General features: G+C 35.4%; 1 protein-coding gene across 2 annotated transcripts in view; it reads right to left on the bottom strand.

Moving 5' to 3' along the window:
• LOC129763011 (headcase protein) overlaps positions 1-19,589 on the bottom strand; it is a 266,416-nt gene that overhangs the window by 125,779 nt on the left and 121,048 nt on the right. The gene's annotated exons all lie outside the window — the stretch shown is intronic.

Genomic DNA, 19,589 nt, shown 5'->3' with positions numbered 1-19,589 from the left:
TTCATCCTGCTTCATTCCCTCGGCATTTGTTCCTGAGAGCGTTTTTTTTCCAGCGGAAAAACAAACAACAATGGCGCCAGAGTTGGTTCATGTTTCTTCCCACAGTGGTACCGAATTACGATTACTTCAGCTGGAAGACGTTTTAAGACCCAGAAGATGTTCACAAATTTTATTAGTTTCCTAACTAGAATGACGCGCACATCGCAGGAGTGTAAAATCGTTCCAGGACGTTAAGTTTATTATCTGATAGCGTGACAACTGCAGCAAAAACAGAGAAACGACGACGACGGTCGCCATTGTTGGTTGGGGGAAGCCACTTTCGACAATAGGAACGGAAACAACATAAAACCTCATTTACTGTGAATGAAGTAATTCTAGTGACTGTGGACTCCGTTTTGAGGGCGATGGTGACGGACTTCTGAGTTGCGTTGGGCGGAAACAATGTCGTTTTCACGTAGGAATAATTAAGCGGGACACTTGGAAAACTGTAACCAAACTGAGAATTTTGCATTGTTCTTTACCAAGAACAAGCAATCATTAAAGTTCCTCCTTCCAATGCTAATAATATTATTTCCGAACTATGCTTTCATAGCTTCTTGCCACAATTTAACTTTCTTCCACATTGTGTTTCATCGCGGCGCTGGCAGAATCCTTCCTGATCCGACACAACACACGCTCGCAACAAACTTCGCCGCCAGGTGGCGGTGGCGGTACGAGCTTCGTAAATTAGATTGTACGAAATTTAATTAAACACAGCTAATTATTGTTTTTGCTGAACAGAACACAGCAGAGCAACGACATGTCACGCTAGAAGAGTGGATTTCTGTCGCTCGCATTCCACTGCTAATAAAACTATTTCTTATCGGTTATATGTGCCGCCCCGAGCATTTTCCCCCCAATTCCATTCCCAACTGCGGTCGATGTCGAAAACACGCACTCAAATCCACTAAAATATACGGAAGAAGCTTAGAATAAGTGCCATTTCGCGCTGTGTTCTCCTCTATCCACCCACACACACACACACACAGACAGCGCCAGAATTCGGCATTATCATTCTTCATGAATATTCATCTCCGCGGCGGTTGCCACCCACCAATCCGCGCGCAAACCCGAAATAAATTTCCGTCGCGGTTCATGACACCACGCGCTTAATGCCACCGGCAGACACGACAACACAGCGAGCCAAGCGCCTGCGAGTTATACCCGATGCGGTACACGTTCTATCATCATCCACTCCGTGTGTGCGCGCGCCTCCCTCTGTTGTCAGCGGAGCGAAGCTTTAATCTTCCGTCGCGAGTTGGCGCAGCAACTAATATAATTGGGGGTTATGGTGGGCTTACAGACCAAGAAGAACCGTGGGTCTTATCATCGCCGCTCGAGACTAGCACCCCCGAGGGAGTCGTGGTAAATTTTGTCGCCCGCCGGGGGCTGTTTTCATCACAGGCGCACACGATTCTGGAGATTGTCCACCTGGGGACGGGCGACGTTTCGCTATAAGGTTCGCGATAAAAATTGTTATCGCTGCATCGGTTAATGTTTTACGAGGTGTGCTGCGGGACAGAACGGAATTGATGCACTCACAGAACACACACACACACACACACTATTGTTTCTGTAAAATGATTTTACACAATTTAATTTCCCATCATCAAGCCCATAACTCATTTTTTGCGATATCTTATTTTGGGATTTCGGATTCAATTGCAACCCACAATCCAAATTTGGGCCCGGGCACAGGGCCCGAAATCTCTCAGTAGCTTCGCTTCGACTAGGACTACCTAGGCATTCACCGTCAACATGATTTGAATTGACTAGGAAATGAATTGACGAGCGTTGAGAGCGAGGATGACTGATGAACTATTCTAGCCAATGGTTATTCAAATTGACGTGACTAGTGAATACAAATATGCCTCTTAATTCAACCTGACCTCAATCCACACTTCTACTCCCCTTGACACGAATCTCGTTACCCGTGTACACAATATTTTTAAGTCCAAATAAAGTGAAACGAAAACGTGATTTCTGATGCAAAAAAAGGTACATCATTAATGGACAGTTTATTGTTTACCCACCGTGAACTCAAACCAACAAACTTAGACAGTTACCATGTATGCTATAAAAGTTCCTTGTGTTAGTACTATTAAATAGCGTGGGAGGAATTCTAAACAAAATTTTAGTTCACTATGTTTCCGAGTTCAATTTTATGAAAAAAACATACAGAAAAACGGGGTTGTTTCAACAAAAGTCACAAATTAACACTGACATTTCTGAACGCAACCCTGCACGTTATTTTATATGTGTGAGTAATTCTCGTGTACGATACAAAAAAATCTAGCTCACCTGCTCACCTGCATCGATACATGCATACGTGAAACATGAGAGAGAGAGAAACGAATTCATTTTGGAGGGGAGTCACTTCAATATGCATTGAAGTCCATTTGACGGGGAAGAATGGGAAGAATAAAATGAGATAATCAAGTCGTAGAGTGAGATAACAACTGAACGCCCGAATCACTGTTGAGTCATGTTGACGGAGAAAATGCTGGGAGAAGCCAAAACTTATTTCCAATTGAATCCGAAAGCGAATTTATTCATAGTCCGCTGACTATCCTCAGTTGAATATGACTTTGCCGAGCCCTGATACCGCACATCTTCAGTTCGAAGAGCATGATTCCAGAATTTGATACGGGAATCGCTTTTCGGAATTCAGACTGTGGATCTGTCACGAAACCTAGATTCTTGTTCATATTTGGGTGCCGGATTTGTGAACCGAATTAGGATTTAGATTATCGATTCAGACAACAAAAATTCTGGATACTGATTTCGGACAGCTTCGAATGTCGAATCCTGATTCGATTTCTGATACTGTTTCAAAATTGAAACATAAGGTTAGGCAAATTTATAATAATTAAAATAAATTATAATTATAATGTTATTGGATTTAGAAATTCGAGAAGACTTTAAAATCCGATACGGAAAAACAGAACTTATAAAGTGAATTTAATTTCGAAATATCTGAGTTTGAAGTTCAAATTGACGAATCCGAATCTGAACAAAGAAAAACGAATCTCAAATCAGAATCTGCTCCCGAAAAATGACTAATAATGCTGTATCTGAGAGATCTATTTCAAAAGTTTATTTTGTGAACTAGAATTCGAATTAAAACTTGGGTTTGGATGTGGAGTTTAAAATCTGTACCTTAGTTTGAAGTCTAGAATCTGATGTACTAATCGAAAATCCGAATACAGGTATCAAAATTATAAAACCTAAATTTGAAATCTAAATCAAGAATCTATATATATATATATATATATATATATATATATATATATATATATATATATATATAAAAATGGATTTCTGTCTGTCTGTCTGTCTGATCGTTATGGACTCGGAAACTACCGCCATACAAATGAAACACAAATTTCTTCATTACTCGAGAATTAATCAAGCAAATGAAACCAAATTTGGCATATTGAGGTTTTATGGTGCAATAAATGTTTCTAGAATGGTATGACACCCCTCCCTCCTCTGGAATGGTTCCATGAAGGGTCCCATAAAAATATAACACATATTTCAACCAAAAATATTCCAACCAACATGACAATTAATAGTTTGCGGAAAACTCTGAAGGAAAATTCTGTAAATTCAATTCCCATATGTTCTACAATTAAAAAGTGACACGGGCGCTGTTAGTCCATTTGATGTTTGCGCTAGCAAAATTGATCTTTGTTCGAAACTGAAAATGGATTTTAATGTGATGAAACGCACTCCTATATTTTCTTCCATCTATACCAAAAAAAAAAGGATCGCCGGATGTGTTGATAAGAACAGAACTCGAGGAAGTAATTATCCGATTTAGGGCTGTCTTCATTCTATCATATTTTCTGTATAAAACATTTATTCAATGCTACGGAGAAATGTTATTTGCAAGTGATTGAAAAATATATATTGAGCGAGAATTGTGTTTGAAAATAATCTGATATAATGATGGATTTTGTTAGAAATACTAAGAATTTTACAGTAAAAGGTAAATTCAACGGTGTCGATTAGAAGATCAATCAATGAACAGTTCTGCGGTTGGACCCATGAACTTGCTCATAGTAAAAAAAACGTGGATGTTTATGTTTGAAGGCATTGATTACAAAACACGAATTTTGTGTGGGACGAAATTTGCCGGGTCAGCTAGTCTAGTTATAAAATAGAACCTGGAATCCACGTTTTCTCAAAACGTGTTTTTTTGAAAATTCTAGAAAAAATATATGCATAGCTCTTACAATTTCCAACAAGTCGTCCATACATGCGAAGAGGAGCACTTTTTCAGGAAAAAAAGGCTGGATATAAAATTTCTAAATTCTGATTTTCAAACTCAGAATCCATAATCTGAGTTTGATTTTAGAATCGGAGTTTCAATCTTTGCTGTTTGGTAAATTCGAATCCAAAAAATCAGGACCTGTCTTGTTTTCTGATGGCCTTCTTCGAGGCCAGAGACGAATAAACGGTTGAAAATTTTTAAAAGTTCAAAATTTTGCTAGGAAATCAATCTGAAGTTAGAATTACAAATTTCCGAAAATAGGTATCCATAATCCACAAGAAGCTGATTTTGCAGAACTCTTTAATACACCAAGTATGTTCTAAGAGCGGAATAAAAAATATGGATTTAGAATTTATGTATTAGATAAATCCAATATCGATGAATTCTAATATACGATGTTTGAGCAAAATTGGACGAAACTTCTATCTTCGATAAACCATTTTTTCGTATGAATTTATGGAATGATCTGTTTTTAATTCATCTCTGTCCCAAATCCGATCAGAATCAGCTTGCATTTTGATCCCACGCAAGAATCGCACACCACCGACCGATAATTGGAAGCCATTGAAAATTATCGTAGCCACACTCCGCCCAGCGCTTCCGGTTCCGGTGCTCGTGCGGAAGAAATACCCCCGCGCGGCTGTTATAAATTGTGGTCACGTCTTGGCTACCCGACGGTGGCCCATAATTCATCGCTCTCGATCGCACCAGGACCGGAAGTACACAGCAAAAGTATTCCATTATCCCTTACGCGTTCCCCTTGTCACCGTCGCCCGGTTTCCGCGGCGCAGTGCCGCGCTGTTTGCCAGCCAGCGGAAAACGGGTGAAGGTTTTTTTTCCAACGCCTAGTGTCCAGTTTTCACTTTCAACGATTCGTCCTCGGGGGCACACGCTGTCCTCTAGTGTGCGTGTGTGTCTGGTGACACTTTCCCTAGCGCGGCGCGGAGACACATGTGCGCTTGATTTATTGCTTCCCGCAGCAGCAGCTCGGGAACGCAAAATTAAACCCAACACTTTTGACCAGACCGGAGACGTGGCGGCGGGGTAATTGTATTATTATGATTATCATTATCATCATTCATCTTTATCGCGTCGTATCAGCCGAAGAAACGCGCTGATATTTCGCTCTGTGTTTTACGGCAAAAAAACTGACACTGCTGCGAAACTTCACCCCGCGGCGGTCGTTTAATAGTATTAAAAGTATATTTTTATGAACACCATTTCCAGAGTGTGGGGGAGTGTGGGTCCTCCGTTATGAGGACTCCGCCCCGTCCGTTGGAAGAGGGGGGAAGTGCAATGAACGTCTTCCTGGCGGGTTTCTGTCCGATCATCAAAACTAATAGTGCCAGCAGCTCGTTTGCGCATCGAATAAATTTAATTGAGAGATAACTTCCCAGGTGAAATGGCTCAGTTAATCAACTGATGACGGTGGGTTGCACTCTTTTCCCATCTAGAACTTAATTTCATCACGAGAAAAAGAAAAACTACGAACGCAAGACAATGATACCCACAAACGCCCCCATCCGACCGAAAACTAGAAGTTAACCAAATTATCGTTATTTTATTACCGGGTGAAACAGAGATAACAAACTGAAGAGGAAACGAGAATGTGTGAGAGAGAAATCGTGCGAAAGAGACTCCCATCCAACTGTCGGATGTCATTTAGTTCTCTACTTCTACATCCCAGCCTTGTCATCCCGAACCGAGAAGGTCTCTTCAACTCAATGGGAAAACTTCACAAAAGCTTCCCGGGACCGAAGGAACACAGAGAGAGAGAGAGAGTGTGCAGGGTTACGTGGGGGGAAAAGTGAGTGCTAATGACTTCGCTTCCTGACGCACGGGAAATCCACGGGAAGACAAGGCAGCGGTGGGCAAGGGAGCATTCCGGGAACAACGGGAACGAACGTGACTGAAAGTAAAATCATTGATATTGGACCATGATCGAATTAAGCAGAGATTTGTTGCAAACACTGAATGGGTTTTACGCGCTGAAGGGTTCGCGTTTCATTTTTTCTTCGTGCAGAGTCGATTACAAGTTTTTAATGTTCGCCGACTCTACTCTGTTGCGTCAGGTTCGTTTCGAATTGAATCCTGAGCAGGAGTTCTGCCTGGAAAGATGTGGAAATAAAAATGGATTCCACGGAAAAACGAGGCTTTAGAAAGATATATGTATACTGTTTTACGGTATACACAATAATTTCTAATTCTTCTATTTTTTCTGAATTCCAATTCTCTAGATTTCCAATATTTTGGATTTGTTTTTTTTATTTTTATGTTCCAATTGTTTTGAATATATTTTTTTTTATTTCTTTGCTTTCATTCTTAAAACTTCTAATTTCTATTTTTTCTGACTTTTAATTTTGAAGTTTTTTTCTCAATTTTCACTGATTTCTTTTCATTTGTAACCTGTTTCTTTCCGATCTGTATTTATTATGATTTCTTATTTTTCAGATTTTGAATCCCCTCCTTTTTCGTTTACAGTTTTCCTATTTTAGATTTATTTGAATCGCTTATTTTTCTGAAATCATCATGCGATTTCTCATTTTACTGATTCCTATGTTTTTGTTTTTTAAAATTTTTCTGAACTCTCATTTTTGTGATCTACATTTTGTATGGTATCTAATTTTTTTAAAATAAACTTATAAGGTTTTTTTTTGTTTCTTTCCAACTTTTCTGATTTCATTTTTCTTTAAATTCCAATTTTCCTAATTTCCAATATTTTTGATTTCAATTCATTTTTTGTTTCAAATTATTTTGATTTGGTTTCATTCCTAATTTCTCTTTTTTCGTTTTTTATTTCTGATATTTTTTCTTAGTATTTTTCCAGATCTTTGGTTGATTATTTATTCTTTTCTTGATTTCTTATTTTTCTGAGTTCTCATAATAATACAATCAGATATATGATAAATCATATAAAATTTCAATATCTACGATTTCTCTGATTCCTAATTTGTTTGATTCTACGATTTTCTTTTGAAATGATTTCTGAATTTTCTCATTTTCTGATTTTATGATTTCTTAGTCAGAAAATTTGAAGTGAAATCAGAAAAATGAAGAAAATACTTTTCTGATTTCACTGATTTTTTTCCCGATTTCACTTCAAATTTTCTGACTTCAGTATTTTTTAATCTGTTTTCAGAACCACTTTTTTTCAGAATATGTATAAATTGTAAATTTGTATATGTATAAAAAATAAATTGTAAAATTTAATGCCTGAAATTTTTTTTTCTTCGTCAGAAAATATTTTCTTGAAATCAGAATTTTATTCTATTTTTTCTTTATTCAATCGCAAAACCATCAGATGTATTGAGAAATCGTAGAAATAAAGAGATTATAACTGATTTTCTATGATTCATCATATTTCTGATTTTGTTATCATGAAACCTCAGTAAAAATAAGAAATCACGAAAATGAACCAATAATCAGCAAAATTAGAGTAAAATAAAAAAATTAATAAATAAATAAGAAATAAGAATGAATGAAATCAAATCAAAATAATTCGAAAAAAAAATAAAATGACATTAAAAATATAGACAATTGAGAAAATTGGAACTAAGAAAAAAATGGAATCGGAAAAGTAGGAAATTTTAGAAAGAAATAGGAGAAAAAAACCTTTAATTTTAATTTAAAAAAATAAATATCAAAATGTGGATCACAAATCAGGAAATCAGGAAAAAAATAAATCAAAAACATAGGAAACAACACATGAGAAATCACGTTATGATTTCAGAAAAATACGAGATTCAATTAAATCGAAATGAGTAAAATAGTAAACCAAAAAGATTAAAAATCTCTGAAAAATAGAAATATATTTAGTTTCCACTTTTTTTCAGGTTTTCAATCTCCAACTTTTTTGTTTACTATGTCCCTATTTTCGATTCAATTGGAATCTCTTATTTTATTTATAAGATCAGAATGAAACAAATTACATATTGAAAACAAAACCAGGAAAAGTCGAAAAAAAATTCAAATTGAAAGTAAAAAAAAAAGAAATTACAAATTTTAAGAATGGAAACGAAGAAAAAAAAGAAATTCTAAAACCAAAATTTTGAAAATCAAAATAATTGAAATAAGGAAAAAATGTAAATCTAAAACATTATAGAGAAAAAAATTGAAGGAATCATATGAGAAATCACAGATCAATATCAGAAAAATAAGAGATTCAAATAAATCGAAAATCGGAAAATAGTAATCGAAAAAGGTGGAGTTTAAAAAAACTGAATGAATAGAAATCAAGATAAATAATGATCAGAAATAAACAAATTGAAAATTTAAAAATAAGGAACAGCTGAAAAAACATAAAAATTGAAAGTCAGGAAAACAGAAATTAGAAATGTTATAAATAAAAGCAAAGAAAAGAAAAAAAAAGAAATTGAAAACAATTGGACATAACAATTTGGCCAATTGTAAAATAAAAATTAAAAAAAAAAATTGAAGTCCAAAATATTGGAAATCTAGAGAATTGGAATTCAGAAAAATTGAGAGCCAGAAAAAATACAATTACAAAAACCAGAACTCAGAAAAAATGTGCACCCCAAAAATAAGAAATCTGAAACCTAATCGGAAAAATAAGAAATCAGAAGAGTTAGAAACCATAAAATTAAAAATTGGATAGAAAATGATATCAGAAAAATTGATATCAGAAAAATACCTGAAAACTCGTAATCGTAAAAAAATAAATCAAAAAACCAGGGAGCAGAAAAAAATCTGTTTCAGAAATTTCATTTCAAAATGATAGTTTAAAATCAGAACTATTATGTAAAATCGGAAAAATTTTGTCATAACTCGGGATCAGTGAAATATAAAATCACGAAAATAAGAAATCAGCAACACGATAAATTTTTAAACCATGAAAATAGCGAACGAATGAACTAAAAATTTGGAATCTGATAAAATCAAAATGAAAAAAGGTAGAATCAGAAAAATAAACATAAATAAAAAAAATCTGAAAAAATATGAATTTAAAAAAATAGGAAATAATAAAAAATAAATCGAAGTAATTAATATCAAATACAAAATCAGTTTCAAATAAAAAATAGTAAAAAATTAATTTGAAAAATTAAAGTGTAGTGCAATTTGAATACAATATAATTAGAAATCCGAGAAAAAAAAATGATCAAAACAATAAATCAGGAAAAATATGATAGAAAAATTGGAATTCGAAACAACAATTTAATCAGAAAAAAAATCAAATCTGAAAAAAAAGGAATAAAAGAAATTAGAAACCAGCAAAATTGAAAGTCAGAAAAAATGGAAATCAGAATAATGACTTCGAACATGTATTACATTTTTTTCTCATTCTATCAATTTATTATAATATTTTCTTACCTTTTCTATCAATATTCTTTTTTTTTAATTCTTTAATTTAGTTTTTTATGCTAATTTAAAACATATTTCATCAATATATTTACCATCGATGCTTTGATTCTTCCTCTATTATTCTATTGTAATTTTCTTTCTCTTTTTTCTTTTCTCCAATTTTTTTGAAGTTTATCAAGCTCCAATTAATTTTAGAAATTATTTTCTGTTTTTTAAATAATAACACGTTGGTTTTAATTTTATTTGGAACATTTATTCATTATTTTGTCATTTAATCAATTTTACTTTATTACTATTTTATTTTATTTTTTCCACCAATATTCTGTTTTTATATTTTCGTTTTTTACACTTATTTCCAACTATGTTAATGAGTTTCTTAAATACTATTTGATTCTTCTGTTAATATTTTAAAAAATGGAAATCAGAAAAAGAAACAATCATAAAGATGAGAAAAATCAGCAAAATCAGAATTATAAGAAAAAAAAATCGGAAAAAATAAGAAAGAATTAGGAGAATCGGAAAAAAATAGAAACATCATAAAGAGGAACAAGCAAAAAAAAATATTTTCAAAAATCGTGAGAATCAGAGTAATCTAAAAATCAGAAATATTAGTGAAATTTAAAATGAGAGATCGAAATCAAAATTCCGACAGACATCTAGAAAATGTTGTGAGCTTGAATTCACAATCCTCTCCTATACTTTAAAAATGTTGAATTGTGTTCCAGAAATAGAACGAATGACGCGAAACCATCGATCATCGTGAGATTTTCTCTAGTTTTCCGATGGTGACAATTCCTTTGACACTATTTACCTCGAGAAGTTCTTCATGTTTGATCAGTGCGAAAAAATATAACAAAACGTATAGCTAGCTTGAGAAAGGCTGGAATACACACCCCCATTGGTCAGATTCCGTTCCAGTGAGCAGCGAATTTTGAGAAAAGAATATGTTGCAGAAGTTTAACTACATTGCGAAGCTGCAACAAAAATATGAATGAATGAATGGCTAGAAAAATTTCAAGCTTTGTTATTGCAATACAACAAACTCTGACAATTTCGACATTCCAAAATTCCTAACCAATTCTGCGGGTTTGGATTTCATCAACCCTACAAAATGTCACCGTGAAAGCGCAGGGATGTGCACGGGACGATTCATAACATTAAAGTCTATTTATTATTCAGTTTTACGGCTTCATAACTCGTGGTGCATTGTTCTAGGGTGAACGATAAAAACAGGATTATCTTCGTCGTCAAAAAGAGCGCTTCTTGAAAATGGTAATGGTAGCTTATTAAGAATTTTAACATATTGCTCCAACGGTTGTTATTCCAAAATTTCACTACCGGCCGTCATTAACCAGAGGTCTTGTTATGGCGAAACACTGAAACACTTATCTCAAAATTAGGCGCTCGAGGTGAAACACAGAGAAACAGATGAAAATCAACCTACCGAAAGGTTGTTTGTCATTTGTTGCTGCGAAGCAAGTTTCGGATGCAACACCGCTCCCAAATTGCATCATTTTTCTTGAACCTTGAACGATTTTCTCCCCCTTCGAAATCCTTGGAGGGCAACAACTTTCGACCACCAAAATCAATGGAGTGGACCCAGACTGGCCACGAAACGATCCCACAGAAGGCCGTTGGGAATGCGCGGTTTGATTCTGGGTTCTCCTCCCGGATTTCAAGAATGATATATCGAGAGGTTTTTTCTTTTTCCACATACGCCCGAAATCAGCTTCGACAAATCTTATTATCATTGTCTAACGAAAAAAAGCGCGCTGCTCCTTGGCGGTGGTTCGTATTTCAGACCCCTTCTTATGACAGTCTGAAATGGCTGAGAGCAATCATAATGATTTATATCTTTACCGAAAATAGCGAAACCCCTCATCGGGGAATTATTCTCGAGCGAGAGCTCATGAGAACCATTTGAACACACGAGTACGACGAACGAATGAGCTGACTCTTCTTCATCTGGTCTCTCCAACGCAAACCGCCGCACATGTGTGCACAGCTTCCGGTTCAAGTTGGATCTTGAGTTTTTTTTTTACTCCGCTCTGTTTTTTTTGTTTTGCTTTCCGCTGTATTACGATTATGATTTGTTTCATACGGTTCAGCTCTCCAACAAACCTGATCCGGTTGAAGTTCGATTCTCCTCGCTATCTCCTTCCGTCCCACCACAACACTTGAGGGTCGACCTGAGATGAGGTGAACCGTAAATTTTGAATGTTTTCTGCTTCTGCTGCTGGTAGCCACTGGCAGCCGTAGTCTCAGGTCTCCTGCGAAAGACGATGAGAAGGGTGAATTTCATTTCATACGCTGCTGCGGCTGCCTGCCTTGAGAGATCGAGAAATCGACCAAACACGACTGGTTTTCACGGCGTGGTGAATCGTTTCATCCTTCCGAGACGCCGGCGTCGGGCCGTCCTTGGGTTGGTTCTTTGGAAAAGGTTTGACCACTCACACAAGACTCCGACGGTCGTGACGACGGTCGTGACGGCGGTAGTGGTAATGGATGACTGAAACAATATCAAACCATCAATTGCAACGCACCGCAACGCTGGGCTGTCACCGCACTGGAATGCAATTAGCTTATCTAGTAACCTCGCGGAAAGTGACTTATCGCGGAGGCGCTTCCGCCAAAGCTTAAGTTATTTTCCATGTTCCGATTGTTTCGGCCGCTAAATTTCTGTCTTTTATTTTCAGGGAGTAGAAGTTCACGCTTGGGTGCTAACTCAATTAGCGACAAGTGCAGCTCCTCGCCGAGCGAGTTAATGGGTATTTTTGGTGATTTGAAACACCCAAAAATTTGCATTCTGGTTGCCGGGCTTCAGTGTCATTCGCCATCTGTACCCGAACCCAAGAGAATGAGTAATGGACGCGGGTTTCCGTCTTAATTATACTCCACGGAAATGCAGAAACCGACGCCGCTGTTGAAAGTTGTTTTCACGGGGGGTGAGCCAAAACCAAACAAAGCTACGGGCTTTGTTGGTTGATCAGATTAGTTAAGATTCAACCGCAGGCTGGTGGGATATTCCCCGTTTGTTGCTCAAGTAGATTCGATGGTTTTGATTGGCATTTTTCTGATTGTGCCCTGACAGGTACACTTTGTGCCACAGGAAGTTGAGTTGCGAGTTGCGAAAGGGGTATACTTGGCTGTTGAGTTTCACCAGAGACCAATGGTAAAGTAAACTCTGTTGTAGAATCGATTAATATTCCCTCAATTGTTCGGGATTGATATGCAGCGGTTTCAAAAATTTACTTCAATGAATCTGGAAATTTGAGACAGCTAGAGATTTATCTCAATCGACGTTTGAAAATTTTTATTCCGACAATTTTCAAGAAATCAACGAAGAAGTCTGCTGTTAAGTTTGCATCTTCTAATTCAAAAGGTTCTGAGCAGACATGAGCTCGAGAAGCGTCTCGCAATATGAATAATTCGGCGAATTTGATAAACTGTTTTGAGAGCTGTTTGTTTGATTTCGTAGAATAAAGAATAAAGAGGATTTTCTTTACACTCTTACACTTTTTCGAACTCACAATGATTCACAATAATCAACTGAATGAAAAGACGCTACAGAACGTCAGGAATCTTCAGTTTCAAATAATGTTAAAATGATTGGTAATTGATAATTCTGAAGTTCTTAGAGTTTATATTATGTTTTTTTTTCTTATTTGAAATTTCGTTGAAAAAAAGAGTTTTCCTACGCAATCAAATTCACAACAACAACAAAAAATTTCATATCTATCCTCCACTTTTATTTTCTGTTTTCCTTTTTCTTTTCTCCTATTTTTAAAAGTAAATCAAGCTCTAATTAATTTTTGAAGTTATTTTAATTTTTTCAAATATTTTTTCAACAATATAATTTAAAATGTATTTTCAATAATATATTTAATAATAATTATTTTAATCATTCATTCAATTTGTGTCTCATTCTACCAGTTTTACTTTATGATTATTTCTTCTTTCTCTCTTTAAATTCCTCAATTTTGTTTTTTATGATTATTTTAAATATATATTAGCAATATTGTTCCTGTTTGTTCTATAACTCTTCTGTTAATATTTAATTTTTATTTTTTCTCTTTTTCTATTGTCCTATTTTTGATCAAGTTCTAATTAACTTTAGAAATTAGGTTTTTTTAATACTATCACTTCATTTTTAATTTAATTTTAAATATTTATTCATGTTTTTTCACATTCAATCAATTTTACTTCATTACTATTTTATCTTATTTCTTCCATCAATATTCTTTTTTAATTCCTCATTTTAGTTTTTATACTAATTTCAAACATAGTTTATTAATGTATTTCTAATTTATTGTAAAATACTTCTGTACTTCTTCCTTTACATCTTTTCACATAAGTGTTGCCACTTGTATGCTTTTCTTTCAAGTTTATTTTTACTCATCACATTCCTCAGACTATTACTTCGTTGTCATTTTCACAACAACAACAAAACTACACTTCTATGTTACGATTCTATTATATTACTATCTCATCTTTTTGTTTTCCTTTGATGTTTTTTTTCTGGTCAGCTTCACTTCTTCAATATTTGATTCATTGATTATTGTTAGTTGTATTTCGTTAAATTAACGGTGTTAACTTTTAACGGCGTTAACTTAGTTGCCGTTAATAGAAAAATAAAAAAATATAGATAAAAATTTAAAAATATAGGATAGAAAAAAAAACAAATAAAACAAAAATATAGCAATATATCCTCAATATCTTGATGTTATTTTGAAAATGTATCCAACTTTTTAAATCCATTAATTTTACCTTATTCCTTTCTTCCTTTCTTCCTTTATAATATTCTATCAATTATATTTTTTTAGCTCTCTGATATGTTTTTCTCCTGCAAAGTTTCGAAATTACTTTCATTTCTTTGTGGCATTTCTACCGGTAAATTTTGCATGTACACAATTGTAATTATGATTATTCTGTTACTTTTTAATCTCACTCTAAAACTCTTCTTACTTTTCTCCTTTTTTGTTGGTCTTGCTTCTCCGATCTCTTTTATATCCGATTATCTTCCTTGTAAATAAAGTTCTTTTTCATTCACTGAGCATTGTTAGATACCTTACGGGGGTGTGTTAACATCACATCATGTCAATCGTAACTAAAAGAATAGTAGAAAAAACAAACCTTTTCATACTATGCCAAACCGATATAACCGTTCTCATATTTTCGTGAGAAATGAGAATTTTGTTCTTTGTCGCAAAACATTAGCTCCGTATTTTTAAAGTTTTTTTTTATTATGATGGCTTTTTCCATTTTAGGGTGGTCCGCAAAATCAACTTCTTCTCGTTTTTTTTTCGCAAATATGATATTTATATAAAGTTGATCGGTTTTAATTTAACATATTTAACAGATCATCTGGATCGATGGATGGAATTTTTGGAAAAAGTCATTTTTGGAAAAAAAAAAAAAGGGAAAATGATTTTTTGATATGTTACGAAAAAAAACCTCAGCTTTTAAGAAAAAATATAAAAAAATATATAGCGCCCTTGTTCCCAACACCATGTGAACTATAAAAAACTAATACAATCAACAATCACGAGAACAGAAGCCCTTTTTTCACAAGTAAGATTTTTTTCAAAGAAAACCAGCTTGTTGGCTTTAATTCGATATAATTTTTTTTTAATCCAAAAAATTCGATATATTGATCAACCGATTTATTCAGCAGTTCAAAATTTATGAATTTTTGAAAGATGTCATTTTTGGGAAAAGGGGGACACAATTGATTTTTCGGACCACCCTAAAATGGGAATAACCCCCCTAATAAAAAAATTTAAAAAAATGAGCCTAATGTTGTGCGATAAAGAACAAATGTATTAAATTAAAATTTGGCATGGATATTAGGGTGGCAGCGAAAATGAGCATGTCAAATTTCAAAAACCGACCATGTACATTTTGTTTTTTGGCCCAAAAAATTACCTTTGCAAAGTTCCAGCTCAATCGGACATGATTTAGGGGTGCCTCAAAGCGCTCAAAGTTTTGGGGAAGTAAAGGAAATTTGGAAAATCGAAAAACCGTTTGACTGACGTTTCATGGAAGATTTTCGAGTATCAAAAAATCAAAACTTTGAGTGCTTTGAGGCACCCCTAAATCATGTCCGATCGAGCTGAAACTTTGCACAGATCATTTTTTTGGACCAATAAACAAATTGTACATGGTCGATTTTAGAAATTCGATGATGAATTTTTTTCCATACATCCATTGCCACCCTATTGTATACAAATAATGATTCTAATTTAAATGTTTACTCACATGCAATGTAACTGTTTCCCTAGAAAGTTGATCTAAATAATGTTCACTCACTGTGGAACGTTTGAAAACCGCTAAGGTGAATCAAAAATTTTGAATTTCTATGAACAATAATCGATAAGACATTAAACTGATTTTAATTATTATCCTAATTTTTAAATTTAACCAATTTTCGGTCTTATAAAAGGCATTTGAATAAATTTTCTATGAAAAAATGTACTGTGCCACAAATGCTTTTTTTCGCGAGATATTCTCGGAAAACTTTTAAATTATTTTTTTCCATGATATTCATTGAAATTTTAATTTTAATGATTTTTTTTTATTAAACATTTTATTTGATACAAAATTAGGCGGTTGAAAAGCTACAATATTATTCGCCGAAATTAGCATAAAACAGGGGAAAAATTATTAACTTAAAAAAAAATAATCTGAGCAATATTTTACGGAATAGTCTTTTTCTTAAATGGAGTTTCTGTATACCAATAAATATTGACTACCATGCGTCTCCATTAACCCATCCCAGTTATATTCTGATAATGAAGATGTGCGGTACTCCTGGAATAAATCATTGGACCATAATATTATTTTGATTTCCAAAATGAGGCATATTAAAAACCCTACGGAAAAACATTGTTCAAAGCTTTAAATTAAAAAACAGAATAAAATATTGCCAAAATTCACAAATCTGAAGACCTGGAAACAAATAATCTTAACATTTGAAAACAATCGAAACTCTGAATAATTGAAATTAGAAATAAATGAAAATTGGAGAAATAAAAAAAATTAAAAAGTGTGGAAAATTAAAAAGTAACACAAATGTCAAAAAATTTAAAAAAAAAGTAAATTCCTGATAATTGAGGTGTAAAAACATTAATAGAAAATTAATAAAAAATGTTCAAAAAATATAAAACACTCGAGAAATAAAAAAAAAATTACTGGAAAAATGAAAAAAAAACAATGGAAAATTTAAAAAAAAAGTAAAAATATGAAGAACATTTCAAAATCATAAAACCTGGTTGTTTTTTTATATTTTCAAGTTTTCCTTCTTTTGATCATAACCAAAAAACTAGCAAAAAAACAAAACATTCCAAAAATAGTAAATATCGAGGAGTCGAACAAAAAGAACAGGTGTTTTAGTATCCATGAAACTGCCGAATTCACATTCACATTCAGTTCCTCAAATACTTATTACATCATTAATAATTTCAAAAAAGCTAGTTTTAATTTTGAACCATGTTTTGACAAGTAACAGTTTGTTTACGAACACATCACGTTCAACGTTTAACATTGATTTTTTCTAGGTCATCTGGTCGAGGAAGTACTGACAAAAAAGGCTTAAAAGTGTGACCTGTTTATGAATCGGGGGAACTGCCAATTTAACAATGATATTCTCTCCACCGGATGGTGAGATAACCTTTTGAACCGTGTAACACTTATCCCGAAGTGGCTGCCGGACAACATATAGCATCCAGAAAAAAAAACATAATCTATGCAACCATCTGGCCAGGGCCAATATCACCAAATAATCTTGTTTTCGTTTTAGAACCAAAAAAAACACTCAAACTCACAAAATCTCAAAATCTTGGTTCCCCCCAAAAAATACACTCCACATGCCATCATATCCCCGAGTGCATTAATATGTGAATGTTTGGCCACTCGTTTTAATGGCGCTCCCTCACCCGCTCGAAGATCGACCCGGTCCGGGAGGCGGGAAACATATGTTAACTATAATTTCATGTAAATGTTCATGTTAATATTTTTCTGCAGACTGCTTTTCCTTTCGGCTTCGGGGGCGCGCGCTGTGGTTTGGCACTTCTCGCGCCGCATCGGTTTTGCGGTGACAGCGCCCCCAAGTGGAGAGACTGTGGCGGCGAAATTCGCCCTCGACGACGAAGACGACGACATGTAAAGTACTGGCTTTCATGGGAGTGAAGAATTATGATTGCATGTTTGATTGGAGTTTTTTTTTTGGTTGTGTGCACTCTTCATAACTGTTCTTCGTCGGGTAGTTCTCGAGTCGGGCAATTGGCTGTTCGTTACGAGCAGCGAAAGATTATGGGTTTGTTTGCTCTCTCGAGTGGAAGACATTTTGGCGAATGGTTATAGTTACCCCCAATACCGCGCCCCCTGTCGGGTTGTATCCGAGGACATGATTCCTGCTGACGACATGATTTAGTTACCTGAAACGAGATAAAGAAAGGACAGACATTAGAATCGAACGATTCGCAGGAAAAAAAATCACATCCCGCAGATTGGAAAATTACGGTCGATCAGAGAACCCCAAAATCAAAGCATCGCTTCCCTTGGCCCCGCGCACCGAACAGCTCCAGGGGACATAATAAATTAAATGAAAATATGGTCACGTCTTGAAATAATTGCGATTTCACCATGTCGGACGAGGTCTGCGGTGATTTCACGAACACGGACCGAATTCCGCCACCGCCAACCATCCCAACAACACTTCCGTGACATTCTGTGTGGTACGTGCCATCGGTGGAAATGAGAAAAGCTCGCCACCCGAAGAGGAAAGGTGAAAAACAGTACGGAATCAGACAGAGCATTCCTCCCAACACCCCGCCGACGAGAGCAGAAGCGAACAACCAATGGGAAAGGAGAAGCGACGCGAGCTGTTTAATTTCCTTCGAGAGCTTCCCGAACGGAACGTCGAGAACGAGACGTCATAAATTCCGCCGGTTCTTTTTCCTCCACCGGCAGACATCGGACAGAAAATCCCACACACACCCGTGTGTCATAAAAATGTGTTATTTTCCAATAAGCTGGAATGGGTTTTTGGCGTTTCGGGATTCTCGAATGTTTCCGAAATTTCGACAGCTTGTAAATGCTTTAACGCGAACCATTTGTGATTCGCAGCCATTCCCAGCGTTGAATTATGCTTCCTCATCGGAACGAACGGATTTATTCAACCATCTTCCCAGATTAATAATGAAATAGCACACAGAGAGTTTAATCGAAAGAATCAATTTCCATGCCCGAGCGCGAGAGATGAATTCTTTCGATTATCGCAAACAATGTGCATTCAAGGGGCAAACATGAATCAGACAATATACCCGAGCAGATTAATCTTATCACGCAAAGCACGCCACAAAATGCTGCCCCACTCAGGACAAGACCGGGCTGCCCGGGGAGAGGAGTACCAACCCGAAACAATAGCCTTTCTTTCGGGGTGGAGAAGACCAGCGCCACCACCTTACACACAGACCCACCGCCCCCTCGTGAAGACCACCACTTTCTGCGCCACGAGCAGCACCGAGTTTAGTTAGAAATTAAACATTCCAGTCGCGTCCAGCCGGGTGCCACCGAGAGAGATATAAAATAATCATCGTTTTCCTGGCCTACCCCCCACCTCCCGGGGATGTTGTTTGCCCAGGCTGAGTGGGTTCAGGCTCTAACCTCATCCATCCTCTCGGCTACCGATCGTGTCGGTTTCTGAAAAAAAAATATCATTCGACCGCAGAGTTGGGTATTCCCGGATCACGCGGGTCGTGAAAAAAGTTTCTTTTTTGGACGATAAGTCAATCAAGTTCACAGAGGTGCCCTTTTAATATAACATTTCAAATTTCAGTTTTGAAACAGTTTCACAAAAAGTTTCAAGGACGCTGGTCCATAGAAATCAGCACGAATTTCGAGCTTAGAGAGCGCTCTCGAAGCTCAGCACCTGGTATGTACTGAAAGGTAAACA

Source organism: Toxorhynchites rutilus, chromosome 1 (assembly GCF_029784135.1).
Source record: "Toxorhynchites rutilus septentrionalis strain SRP chromosome 1, ASM2978413v1, whole genome shotgun sequence".
NCBI classification, from domain to species: Eukaryota; Metazoa; Arthropoda; class Insecta; order Diptera; family Culicidae; genus Toxorhynchites; species Toxorhynchites rutilus.
The sequence above is the reverse complement of the archived record's forward strand: the minus strand, read 5'-3'. Positions and strand labels throughout refer to the sequence as shown.